Genomic DNA, 14,610 nt, shown 5'->3' with positions numbered 1-14,610 from the left:
ATAGGGAGTTATGGTTTTAGTGGATACGGAATCTCTGTGTGGGAAGATGGAAGAGTTCTGGAGAGGGACCGTGGTCATCGCTACACAACAGTGTGAATGTACTTAATGCCACCGAACTGTATACCCAAAAATGGTGAAAATGGTAAATTTTATGTTATACATATTTTACCACAATTAAAAAAAAAAGTGAAAGATAAACTTTCCCCTGGTGATTGTAATTTGCAGCCGGGCTGAGAGCCACCTTACACTCTCTGGGGTTTCTGTTGGAAGGTGAGTCCTGCCCTCTCGCTTGAGTTGGCTCCCTGCTGCCCTAGGAGGCTCAGCTCTGTGCTGTTCTAGTTTCAACCATCACTGCTACTGGATGGGGGTTGGGGGGGGGTGGTTCACTTTTCCTTTTCCTTTAAGATTTAGTCTGCCCCCTGTGCAAGACTCGTCATGGAACCCCTCTCCCAGCAGGGGTTTTATTCTCTGGCTCCTTCCGATATCTGCGGCTGGAGCCTCCTCCTTCCCCTCTCTTTTTCCAGACTTAGACCTGCTTGGTTTGATTCAGCCCTGTAATCTGCCTCATGCGGGTCTAACCAGCCAGTTAATGTCCAATAGGGATGACCCTGCGTCCATGAGGAGTTCTCTGTCTCTTCTCTAGTGAAATGTCATGCTTATCTAGTTTGTAACCCAGATGATAGCGGAGGACAGCCTAGCATTTGAAATGTGTATGAAATTGACTCACTGCCTGTCCCACACTCTGGGGGAAGGCCAACAATCTGTCCAAGGTTCCTGAACATTCCAGATCAGGGGTTTTCCTTTTGTCTGACTCTGAGTGTCTGGATCTGCTCTAATCACATTCTGCAGCAGCTCCCATTGCTCTGTTTTTGACCCAGAGGGGAGACTCAGGCCCTTTTCATTGATTCCCACCTCTACCCTTTGGAAAACAAAACAAAAACACTTACAAAAGGTGTTCCTCTGTGAGCAGGCTTTCTTATATGTGTGAGGTGATGATCTGGGATTGTATCATCCCAAGGCAAAACTCTCTTTATTGGATATTAGCTATTTCTGTTCTTTAAAGTCCTTCAGTAATATCGTATGATTCTATTCATATAAAATGTCCAAACTGGCAAAACTAGCCTAAGGTATTAGAAGTCAGGTTGGCGTGACAGGGAGTGACTGAGGAATCATGAGGGGCTTCTGGGACTCTGGCACAACTCCACATCTTGATTAGATGCTGGTTACACAGGGGATTTTGGGAAAAGCTATTGAGTTGTACACTTGTGATTTGTGCACTTTTCTGTAATTATGTTATGCTTCAACAAAAAATTTACTTTAAGAAATAAAAAACAAAGAGGTGCTAACTGCTACAGTAACTAAATTACTGTACAACTGAAATTTCACAGTTATAAACTATTATGACCTTAATAAAAAAAAAAACCTGTAAAAAATAAATAAAGAAAGAAAGAACACAGGGTTGGCCTGGTGGTGCAGTGGTTAAGTTCGGTGCGCTCTGCTTCAGCAGGCTGGAGTTTGCAGGTTTGGATCCCAGGTGCAGACCAACACACCGTTCATCAAGCCGTGCTGTGGTGGTGTCCCACATACAAAAAATAGAGGAAGATTGGCACAGATGTTAGCTCAGGGCTAATCTTCCTCACCAAAAAAAAAAGAAAGAACACAGAAGAAGCTCGTCAGCAGCCTCATGTCCAGGCGTGTTGCCCAGCTCTCTCTCTCCATCCAGACTCTTTCCCCAGATCAGTATAGAGAATTCTCCCACCCACCCAGCATCTGCATCCCAGAAGTTAGTTTTGGGTTTTGACCCATTAACAGTGTTTCCAAAAAGGACCAAGAAAAATGCAGACAGACAGGCATGTTGTTGATGATGAGCCTGTGCAGAGATGGCCCCTCACACACCCTTCTTCCTGAACATCCTTGTCACGACTGCACCAGCGAGAACTGAAAAGACTAGTCCAGGTGCCCACTCCCCGTTGGCCTGCCCTTATTCTCTCCACTCCTCCATATCAGCCCCACCTCTGGAACCCCTAAACCTGTCAGAAGAGAGACTTTGTCTCTACTTCTGACCTTCCAGAGAGGCCAGGAAACCTCCTCCGCAAAGTGAGACAGACAGGTCCTGAAGCCATCCCAGGAGCTAAGCAGGCCCCCGGGAAACAAGAACACGGCTCATGGGATAGATTGGAAGTCAAACTGTGGCTCTCGGGACACTTTAGTCTGCCCACCTGTGGGCATCCTCAAAGGACAGCTCTGAGCCTGGACACCGCCATCCTGCAGCGTGACCTCTGCCCTGAGCTTGTCGAGCTCCACTCTGGGGCACACCTGGCATGGTGGGACCTGGCACCTGCCCTTCAATAGGAGGAGCAATGATGGTGCCAGAGGCTGCAGTCGGTGCCAGCACGGTTCCCCCTAAGGCCAGGTACCAGCAGAAGGTGATGAGGAAGCTCAGGGTCTCTAGTGGGGGAGGGGGACATCATCACACGGCTGCAGCAGCCGGGTAGCTGATCAATACACTGTCCATGCCTTAAACAGCTACAGCAGGTTAGAAGTGCTTCACGTGTGGCTGTGCTAGCCATGCCTGGTTCTGCACGGCCACCACACGCTCAGCGGGAAGACTGCCAAACCCAGTGACCTGCTGTCCTGGTGTGTGGGGCAGGCCCAGCTCCCAGGCTTTTCCCAGTCCACCATCACCATCTGCTTTATCCTCAAAGGACAGAAGAACTTTGCAAGGGTTATATTAAGGAGGAAAACTGCTTCTCCCACCTCTTCCAGAGGTACCTGCTGCCACCACCTCTGCCCTCATGTCCCTTGGTAGGACAGGGTCCCAGCAGGGCAGGGACACCAGCCCTGAGGAGAAGAGCCCAGGACTCTTCACAGAGAACAATTGTCCCTTCTATACCACCAGGAGATGGCGGCCCAACAATTGGTGAACAAGTGAACAGGCAAGCTCACCTCTCAGGTAGGTGCTCCAGGGGGCAGGAGGAGGCGCCTCAGTAATACCACTTTGCTCCGTGTGCTTTCACTAACGCCTCTATTCTGCCCAGGCTTTAAGCTAATACTTGAGAATGGTACACGATGTGACAATTGTGTTCATTATTGTGGCCGTGGTACCAGTCCGCCAGGTGTCACCAGCCTGGGACTACAAGTCCAGTCTGACTAACATGAGCATCCACATTTTAATGGCTCTTAGCCCCCAACATTTGCCTTGTCAGCGAGGGTCTTAGGATCTTGCAGTTCTCTCCTGCGCTGAAAGAGACTATGGAATCTCATCTGCTGAGAGTCAGCTCTGGGTACTGCTCGGTCAGCATGCTGCTGGGCAGGTGCAGATGATCTGCCCGTGACGCTTGCTGGGCACTGATTCTGCAGCTGCCGCTCTCAGCAGCCCCCCAGGGAAGCTGCAGCCAGCTGGGCCGTAGCCTTCCTGCTGTGTCTTGGCCTGCGGTGCTGCCATCACTGTGGGGAGTCCACTCTGGCTGCTGGCTGAGCTGGGTCTCTGGGGCCGGGGCTCCACAGACAATGGCCTCGACAGCGAGGAGGGGCCCTGGTCTTGCTTGGTTTAGATCGCTGGCAGTTCTCCCCTGGGAATGAAGCTCGTGTCAAGTGAAACCAAAACAGCTTTTCCTACTGGAGCGGGGGGCCCATGGGAAGATTCTGTGAGCTCTGCAGGGCTCTACTGTTCTGTGAGACCACTTGCCTACGTCCTCCCCCAGACTATTCTCTCAAAGTATATACCTGCGGCCGTAGGAGGCTGGGTTGGGGTCAGGTTGGGGATCAGGCTCCCGGTTTTTCTGAAACCACTAAGTCGCTTGGACCCTCAGGGTTTGAAGATGAATGGGGTTTGTAGTACGAGATGCCTTCCTCCTTTGTAACAAATATTCTCTTTGGTGCCATATTGTTTCTTCTCTCAATGGCTCTTGTCAGGGACCCTCAGGGTCTCAGCTATCTCTGAACCCTGACTATTAACAAAGTTCAAGCTCTTGTTTTTCCAGACATCCCTCAGGCCCACACAGTTCCAGGGACACAGATGGGTACAGGAGAGGAGGAGCTTAGTGGATATGCTCACTCTGTTTGGCTGCTCAGCTTCTGGACTCCCTTCCTCTATTTAAAGAATTCCCACCTAACGGGCAGATAAGAGGTAGAGCTCAGCTTCCCACAAGGAGCTGGAAATGCCAGGTCCCTCCTTAGTGGCTTCTCTAGAAGTGGGCACAGGTCCTGTACACCTGCCCTGGCCTCTGCCTTGGCTCCTAGCCCTCCCAAGGATTCCTTTAATAAACTCCCTTCCCATCAGAGATGGTTTTTGTGGTTTTCAGCTAAGAACTCTGCCTGAGGTGAGAGGCCCGTCTCTCCCTGACCCCAGCTCCACCCTCTTAGATAAAGATATGTTTGGTTGTCTCTCTTCCTTTTCCCCTCCCTTCTGCCCTCCTTTATACTATGAGTGTGTCTTTTCTTCTCCTATTCTTTTCCCTTGGACTCATTTTGGAATCGACCCCACATGGCTGCCCCAGACCCCGGGTGGCCTCTCTGGAGTCGCTTAGCTCAGTGGCCTTTCTGAACCTCGTCAGGGCCAAGACCAGGCCCTGTTGAGTTCCGGCCATGCAAGCTGGCACAGGGGCTTTGGCATTGCTGCCCAGGCCTTTCTTTGGGGATGATTCAGCCCCCTAAAGTCCCCCAGCTTGGTCTTTGTGCACCTGCAGAAGTGAGAGACACAGGTGGGCTTGGGCAGGGACTTGCACGAGAAGCAGAGCTGGGGGTCTTCCCCTGTGGTTGGCCTGTCTATCTGTGGAAACTTAGCACGACAAAGGTGTCACCACAAATCTAAGAGGAAAGGATGGATTATTTAGTAGATGGTGTTGGGAAAATGGACTCACTCTATGGAGGAACATCAAAATGGATCTCTACCTAACACTACATACAAAGGTGGACTCTAGATGGAATTACAAGGTAACTGTGAAAGAAAAACTCTACAGCTAGTAGAAGACAGTGGAGGAAAATATATTACATCCTAGGGATAGGAAAGAACTTCCAAAAGTTTCAAGAGCCCAAATCATATGGCAAAATGATTAATTTTAATGAATTTGATTACATAAAATGAAAGATTTCTGTTTTAAGAAGGATATTATGAGAAAGTTAATAATTGGCCGTCTCCAGTGGCCAGTTGTAACTTGCTCTCTGTATTGTAACGCCTCCTGTTACCCTCAAGTAAATGTAATGTAAAGGCAATGTAGAATTGGAGAGGGTATTTGCAATGTCTAAAACTGACAAGGTATTAAAATCCTTCTAGACTACACAAAGAAATCCTACTGCTTAATAAGGAAAAAACCCCAGCAAATTCAATAGAAAATAGGCAAAGGACATGGACAGGCAAATGACAGAAGAGAAACCCAAGAAGCTAAAAAGCATGTGACAGGATGCTCAAAATCACTGATAATCAGAGAAATGCAAATTCAAACCTCTATGAGATATCATTTGGCACCGATTACACTGCCTACCATTAGAAAGCAGGGTAATGCTAAGTTGGAGGGGATTCGGTGACATAGAAGTCAATCATGTATCGCTGATGGGAGTGTAGATGGTGTAGGCATTCTGGAAAGGAGTCTGGTTCCACTTGGTCAAATTGAGTCCTACATATGCATGCGCTATGACCTAGCAATCCTGCTACTGGATCATAACCCAGAGAAATCCTCATACAGACCCATGAGGGAACACTTATATAAGGATGTTCATCACAGCACGCTGCTATAGTGGCCGGGAGTTGGAGGTAACCTGAGTGCCTGTTGCTGGGAGAGTGGAGCAGGTGCACATGGTGGGGTATTATGCAGAAGTTACACGTCTTGAGTTAGATGTCGCAACAGCAGTATGGCTGGGTGTTAAAAAAACAGACAGGAAGAAACATATAATAAGATACATTGCATAATACCTTTCACATAAACTTTTAAAATACGTGCACATAAATCAGCAATGCACATTTTGCAAGAACACATTCAAATAAAGATGCCCATTAACATAATAAGATAATGACCTGTGGAGGGAGGGAAGTGAGAGCAGGGAATAGGGATAAAAGAGAGTAATAAAATAAGTAAAGGGCTCTGGGCAGACGAAGGACAGTAATACGGCATGGCCTGAGCAATAGGAGTAATCCAAGCCTCTTCAACCAAGGCAATCAAATTGAAACAAACACAGCCACCACCATGAAAGAGAAGACACAACGTGCACATACAATCTGGATTACACAGGGTAGAGCATGATGTGGGCTCCATGGCATGTGCTGAGAAAGGGCCACGGGAGACGAGGCACAGAGAGACCCTGCTGTGTTAGAGGAGTCATAGCAGCCTTCATGGAGAGGGCATCTTGTCTGAGTTAGTGTTCCTTACCTAAGAACAGGCCTCTTTCCCAGGAGGCTCTCATCAGAGAGGCCACGTCATAGAAGAACCTGTCCTTGGGCAGGTTCCTTGGGCTCAAACCCATATCAGATTACCACACTAAAGTCCAGCACTTGTTCCAGAGATGCTGATGCGTCCTGACAGACAGTCAAGGAGGCAAGAAGATGGCCTCCTGGCTGGGCCCAGAGCCCTCTAGGGGGGCCAGGGGCCAGGCCACCTCCAGTGGCCAGTTGTAACTTGCTTTCTGTATCGTAATGCCTCCTGCTACGCCCATGTAAAGCTCAACTGTGGATGAATAAAAGGAAGGATCTAAGTTCAGCCAGTAAAGAAGTGGTACCAGGGACCTTAGCAATTCCCTGGCATCTGCTTCCAGTAGAAGTAGACTAAGAGGTGAACCACCTTCCCTCTGAAGAAACTACAGAAGTTAAAGGAGACATCAAACCATCTTCTTAATAACACTGAAGGCCTAACAAATAAAGAGGAATTAATAGAGTAGAACAAGGAGGGAGTGAGCCTTGGCTCCTTCTCTGAGATATGTTCACCCACAGGGAGAAGGCAGCTAACAGGCCAGGCTTCTTGGGCAAGTGGGAGGGGTGATGTTGCATTCCATAGTGTCCTGAAGACACACGAGAGAGTCACCTGCAACCTCACCTCACTGACATTTTTACCCCGGGGCTGTCCACCAATCCTCAGAATCTGGAACACAGGGCTGGAGGGACAGAGTTGTGTTCACTGTCCACCAAGGTGGAAACCCAGTATAAGCCCACCCTGTGCTCTGGGCAGAGACCCCAAAGGGATGCAGCTGGAAATGGGATGGGGACCGACTCTGTGGTCATCTAGAATATTCTCAAACCCTGTTCCTGGACTAAGTGCCCTCAGGTGCTGGCAGAAGGAAAGGAGGGTCCTCTCTGGAGAAAGATCCTAGGTCTCAAATTAATTCTCAAAATAGTCATTTCACAAAAAATGTCTACAAAGCACGCAGGTACACGAGGCATGTGAGACAAAACGTGTCAGAATCAACAGAAGCCATAAACCATAGAAACAGACCCACCAGGATCCCAGATAGAGTTACTAGATAAAACTTGTAATAAAGCAATGCTTATTGTGTCCATGGAGGAAAAGCAGAATTTAAAGTTTTATCTAAGGATATGAAATTTTGAAAGCAACATTGCAGATTTAAAAAATAACCAATTAGATATTGTAGAACTGAAAAGTACGATAATCCAATGAAGAACTCAACAGAAGGGTTAATTACAGATCATCAGTGGAAAGGAAGATAGGTCAGAAGAAATCATCCAGAATGAAGCCCAGAGAGGCATAAAGATGGAAGAAACAGAAGAGGAAATAAATGAGATAGAAGATACAGTGAGAAAATCCAATATATGTTTAATTGGAGTTCCAGGAGAGGAGAGAGAGAACGGAGCAGAGGAAATATTTGAAGAGATAATGGTTGAGAATTTTCCAGAATTAATGAGATAAGCCAATCCCCTAATTGAAAAGCCAACCGATAGATTCCACAGGAATAGGAGTCTCAAAGAACCAGGCGTTGGTTAAGCCAAGGATTTCCTCCTGTGGAAGTTCTCCTTTCATGACAAGGCGTGAAAGCACTTGAGGGAACTGGTAGATTTCTTTAGTGAGGAGTTTTGTCTTTATTTTGTTTGTTTTTGAAGATGGGAGAGATTTGACCTTGTTTATAAGCTGCAGGAAGAAACCAGTTGAGAGTGAGAGGTTGAAAACACAAGAGAGAGAACAGGTAATCATGAAGAAGTTTTTAGAGGGAACAGGGACCCATACTACAAATAATTATAATAGCTGCCGTTTATTGAGCATTACAGGCCAGAATCTGTCTCAGGAACTTGTCACACACTGATATTAATTCTTACAATCCTTAACAACTAGTATTTCTGTTCAAACATCACTGATATGCTAACTGATGCTCAGAAAGTTCACAGGAAAAAAGACATGGTTGTATAGCGAGTAAGTGGTGGCTCTAGGATCCAAATCAGATCTTACACCCGCTACAAAGCCGTGTTCTTTCTACTCAAACAGCCTGCTCTCAGAGCTCCAGCTGGCCTCCAAAAGTCCTTTCCTCTTTGGCTGAGATTGGATGGAAGGAGGATAGGATGATTGTGAAAGTGGAGATGTTTGTGGAATATAGAGAAAGGATTAGGAAGTTGAAGTAGGTCAGGCTCGAGGCTTGGTTATTCCCAAGAAAATGGTAAGAGATATTATTCACAGAGTTTGAAGGATGTGGGAATTGAACAGAGAAGTAGCTACCTAGGAAGAGTCCCCCAGGAGGGAGGGAGAGGAAAGGAGCCGAGTTAGATGAAAGAGGAAGAGGCGAGCAGAGGGCTTTAGGAGTCTAGAAGTCACGAACAGGGGAGGGTCAGTGCCAGATGCAGGGTGAAAGGCGTGAAGCAGAGAACCGGAGTTGAGGGCGAGGGAGATGCTAATACAGTGACTTAGGCAGATGGCAGGACGAGGGTGAAGGGAAGACTGTGAGCCAATGCCAAAACTGGCAATGACAGCACGTACAGGTGTCCCACAGGCAGACCAATGACATTGAGAAGTGCGGGAAGTTTGAGGAGAGACAGAATATTTCATAGTCTCAAAGTATCTTCCTCCATATATTTATTAATTACAAAGGGAAAAATAGTACCTTTACAGTGGAGACACCCAGCAGACGGCGCCTTAACCAGGTGATTTCAAAATACTGTTCTGTTAAAAGAGATGGTCAGAGGAAGTTCCCAGCTGCCTGGCCAGGCACAAGCGAACAAACAATGACTATTATTGTAGTCCTTGAGGTAATAATAACAGCATCCCCAATGACCTACAGCCCACCCCACTTCCTCCTCAGTGCAAAATTAATCTGCTAACATGTCACTGCGTCCCAAAGGGTTAATGAGTTGTCCTTGGTAACACGTGGTTAACACATGTGCGTTTGACTGGGGTCTTCTTAATAAATGGAGTGATTCTAATGGTGGGGATTCAGGCATGGCGGCAGCATTGGGAGAACTGCTTTGGGGCTGGGGTGAGGGGAGTTTGGGGTCTCAAACTGTACAGTACTAGGTACCCCTGTGGTCCTGCACGTTACACGCTCCTGCGTGCTCTCAGCATGACCCCTAACGAAGCTTCTGCGGGTCAGGCCCCGCCGACCCCGCCTCCTCCAGACTTTCAGGTCTCTAGATGGTTATGTGGATGTTGGGGGGCGTGCCTGCGTTCCGCTTCCTCCCCCACCCTGGCTGGGCTGTGTGTCTGTGGGCTCCTTCACCCTGCATCTGCCGCACCTAGCGCAGAACCAGACTAAGTCAACGTGGGACGCTGCAAGGCCGACTGCGGACCCGAACGCTCCGGGGACGGTCTCCTCTGGGAAGCGCGCCACTGCCCTCTAGTGGGTGAGCTCTGAACTGCCTGAGGTCCCGCTACTCTGACTGGGGCGGAGGCACCAACCCCCTTGTGCCAGACTTGGGTGTTCCCCCTCCCCGCTCGCCTGCAGAGAGCGGGGCGCAGTGTAGCCCAGGGGCTGGGTCTGCGGGGAGTGAGCATGCCGCAGTCCTCGAATGAGCCAGGTCTGAGTCAGCCTCGTCCCAGGAAGGCGGGGAGGGCTCTTCCTGCCTCCTCGTCCCCCTCGCTGGCCTTCGCTCTTTCAGGTCTTCATTCTCCTTGAGCGAAAAAAAGAGAGAATGAATAGATATGTGCCAGACAACTTCACATCTTCATGTGGAAACTCGTTCCTTCTAAAAAGGCTTTGAAGTGATCACAAAGATTTATGAGGAAAGTAAAGAAACGGAAAAGGATAGGGCAAAAAAGATCAACAGAGGGGTAAGGTTAATACTTAGCATGAGTTTTGAGACCCTGAACAGTTACTAGACCAGAAGACTAGAACTAGGATGTTGAACTTCCAACTCATTAGAATTTTAAAAAGAAGAAACCAAGAAAACTCAGGCAGTCCTTCAAGAATCAAGAACAAAAGACCAAGGGAAGGGAAATTACAGAACTAAAAAATACAAAAGAAACAAGTAGAAAACATATATCAGAGGTCATAATGATGGCAGATGGATTAAATTCCCCTATTTAAAAAAACCCCGTAGTAAAAAGCCTCGGACAACCTACCTACCTATTTTCCGTTTATAAGACCATAGCTAAAACGGAACGACACTTAGAGTTTGAAAACAAAGAGATTGGGAAAGATATACTTGGAAAAGCTAATACCACCACATCCATCCATTTTGAGTTCTAGCTCCAAAGTACATCTCTCATCTACCCATTTCTCTTCACCCCACTGCTGTTCCCTAAGCCTAAACCATGGTGATCTCCCCCTGGGGCTACAGCAATAGCTTTCTATTTTTTTTTTAATTTTATTTATTTATTTTTCCCCCCAAAGCCCCAGTAGATAGTTGTATGTCATAGCTGCATATCCTTCTAGGTGCTGTATGTGGGACGCGGCCTCAGCATAGCCGGAGAAGCGGTGCATGGGTGCACGCCCGGGATCCGAACCCCGGGCCGCCAGCAGCGGAGCGCGCACACTTAACCGCTAAGCCACGGGGGCCGGCCCCAGCCTTAGCTTTCTAATTGGTCTCCCTTTGCTCCTCTTGCCTTCTTCCCTACACAGCAGACAAAATGTCCTTTAAAAGCATGTTAGATTTTAAAAACCAAAATCTCTCCTCTGCCTAAGTCCTTCCATGTCTTCTCTGGCACTTAGAACAAAATTCAGCATTGCTACACTGACCTACAAGCCCCCACACTCACCCCAACCCATCTCACACCATCTGTCCCTCCTAGCTGCTGCCACAATGGCCTTCTTGCTGTTCCTCAAACTCGCCGGGGCACACGCTGTTCCCGCTGTCCGGAGTGCCACCCCTGAGCTCTTCCTTCTCGTTGCTCAGGTCCAGCTTCTGGATCTCCGTATGGAAAAGCTGTCCCTGGCCAGCCGATCTAGAATACCTAGCTACTCTTTGTCATTACTCCGTTTATTTCCTGCAGAGTACTTACTACAGTCTGTAAATATCTTGTTTATTTGCTTATTTCTTCTCGAATAGAATTTTTTACTACAATCTTTTGGGTTCTTCTCAGCATACAATCATATCATCTGCAGGTAGAGATGATTTTTTCTTGCTGTCAGAATTTGTTCTTATAATTTCATTTTGTTTCAATAATGCAATAGAGCCTTTAAAATAATGTTGAATAATAATGATCGTGCTGAGCATCCCTTCCTTGTGCTTAATTTTACTGGAAATAGCTTGAAGATTTCACTGTTTTAGTAAGATATTTGCTATTGATTTTTGGTAAATATTCTTTATCATGTTTAAGAAGTGTCCTTCTATTCCTATAATACTTTTACTTTTCCAGTCTCTTCTCGGGTAACTGATCTGTTTAAATTTTTTGTTTCTTTTGGTGTCAATTTGTATTTTCCTAGGAATTCAACAATTTTCTCTAAATTTTCAAGTTAGTTGCCAAAGAGTTGTGTGTAATATTATCTCTCTTTTCTCTCTTTTGTATCTGGTGCTGTCTGGCTTTTCTAATTTCTAATACCGTTTGTATTTGATCTCTCTCCTTTGTCCCTAATGGTGGTCATAAGATATCTATTGATCTTACAAAGAATTGGATTTGGCATAGAATCACCATATGACCCAGCAATTCCATGCCTGTGTAAATATTCAAAAGAATCGAAAGCAGGGACTCAGATATTCCTACACCAATGTTCATAGCAGAATTATTTATAATAGTCAAAAGCGGAAACAACCCAAGTGTCCATCAACAGATGCATAAAGAAAATATGGAATATACATACAATGGAATATTATTCTGCCATAAAAAGAAATGAAATTTTGATACATGCTACAACATGGAGGCACCTTGAAAACATCATGCTTAGTAAAATAAGCCAGACACAGAAGGATGAATATTATATGATTCCACTTATATGGGGCACCTGGAGTAGTCAAATTCATAGAGACAGAAAGTAGAATAGAGGTTACCAGGGGGTGGGGGAAGGGAGGAAGGGAGAGTTATTGTCTAATGGGTACAGAGTTTTTGTTGGGGATGATGAAAAAGTTTTGGGTATAGATATTGGTGATGGTTACACAACATTATGAATGTATTTAATGCAACTGAGTTGTACACTTAGGAATGGTTAAGATGATAAATATTATGTTATATATATTTTGCCACAATACAAAAATTAGATTTGGGATTTATTTATTCTTTTCATTAGATTTTTTACTAATTCACTAATTTTGTCTTTTACTTTTATTAATTCTTTTGGTGGATTGTTTGTTGTTGAAATTTTTAATTTTCTGAAATGAGTTCTTAATTCCTTTAATTTCAATCTTATTTAACAATGAAGGTATTTAAGACTGTGATTTTCCCTTGAATATGGTTTAATATACCAAAACATAGGTTTCATTACTTTCTAGATAGTTTTTGATTCCAATTTTGATTTATATGTTGATTCAGAAGTTACTTTTATTCTAAGTACTTAATAGTGTCAAGGCCATCTATTTATTAATTTGTCTTCTAAAATATTGATCTTGGCTTGTTGTCTTGGCTTTTTAAAGACAGTTTGGTGTTTTTTTTGTGTGCAAGGAAGATTAGCCCTGAGTTAACATCTGTTGCCAATCCTCCTCTTTTTGCTGAGGAAGAGTGGCCCTGAGCTAACATCCATGCCCATCTTCCTCCACTTTATGTGGGACGCCGCCACAGCATGGCTTGACAAGCAGTGCGTTGGTGTGAGCCGGGGATCCAAACCCAGGGCCACCACAGCAGAGCGCACGCACTTAATCGCTACGCCACTGGGCTGGCCCCTGGTGTTCTTGGTTTATAACTAATATTAAGTTTTTCCTGTATGATAAAAGACTTCTTACTTAGTATTTATATTACAAATTGTCAACCACGCTACTGTCATCCATTTTACCTTAACTGTATATAATACAAAGAGCATTACTCAATAACTGTCTCCCTTTCCTTCTCATCTTTCCATAGGTTGAATCTATTTGAATTCATTTCTTATTTGATTAGAGTACATCCTTGATGTCTTTCTTTTCCCTGACAGGCAAGTGCTGTCTTGCTTGGGTCTAAGATTCTGAGGTCACCGTCCTTTCTCTCAATATCTGTAGCCTTATTCTTCTGTCCCTTAGAGTCTAGGGTTGTGATTAAAAAAAAAAAACAACTCTTAGCAAACTGGTAATAGCAGGGAACCTCTTTAATATGGTAAAAGTACCTACAAAAAAAATTATAGCAAACATCATAATTAATGGTAAAATATTGAAAGTTTTCACCTTAAGGTAAGGAATGAGGCAAGGATACCCAATTTCACCACTTCTATTTAATATATTATTGGAAGTCCTAGCCAGTATAATAAGGCAAAACAAGGAAATAAAAGTTATACAAATTAAAAAGGAGAAAATAAAACTGTCTAATTGTAGACAATGTGTATATATTGTATATATAGAAAATATATACAATATATATTGTATATATATATACAATATATATTGTATATATAGAAAATATATATTGTATATATAGAAAATCTAAAATAATCTACAGGCAATATATTTTATTTAACAAGTGGATTTAGCAAGGATGCTGAATGCAAGATCAGTATACAAAATGTGGATCTGATTTGCTCATTATTATTGCTACATGCAACAACAACAGGGAATAATCCACAAACATATTGCAGAGTGAAAGAAGCAAAGGATAAAAAGAAACCTCATACAATATCGTATCATTCCATTTGAATAATGTTTACAAAAGGCAAAACTAGCCATATTATTTAGGGATACATACATAGTTTATTTCAGAAATCAGGTATTACAGAAATTAGAAGTCCCTCCCTCTGGTGGGGAGGGAGAAGACTGTCATCAACAAAGAGCGCAATGGGAAAGGCGGAGGGCTTCTAGGATGTTAGGGGGTTGACAATATTCTTTTTATATATATATTATATATATATTTAATATGGTAGGACCGGCCCTGTGGCTTAGCGGTTAAGTGCGTGCGCTCCGCTACTGGCGGCCCGGGTTTGGATCCTGGTGGCACACCGACGCACCGCTTCTCGGGCCATGCTGAGGCCGCGTCCCACGTACAGCAACTAGAAGGATGTGCAACTATGACATACAACTATCTACTGGGGCTTTGGGGGAAAAAAAAAAGGAGGAGGATTGGCAATAGATATTAGCTCAGGGCCGGTCTTCCTCAGCAAAAAGAGGAGGATTAGCGTGGATGTTAGCTCAGG

The sequence above is a fragment of the Ceratotherium simum genome, chromosome 15 (genome assembly GCF_057802395.1).
Source record: "Ceratotherium simum simum isolate JZ-2026a chromosome 15, ASM5780239v1, whole genome shotgun sequence".
Taxonomy (NCBI): Eukaryota; Metazoa; Chordata; class Mammalia; order Perissodactyla; family Rhinocerotidae; genus Ceratotherium; species Ceratotherium simum.
Note: the sequence above shows the minus strand (reverse complement) of the source record.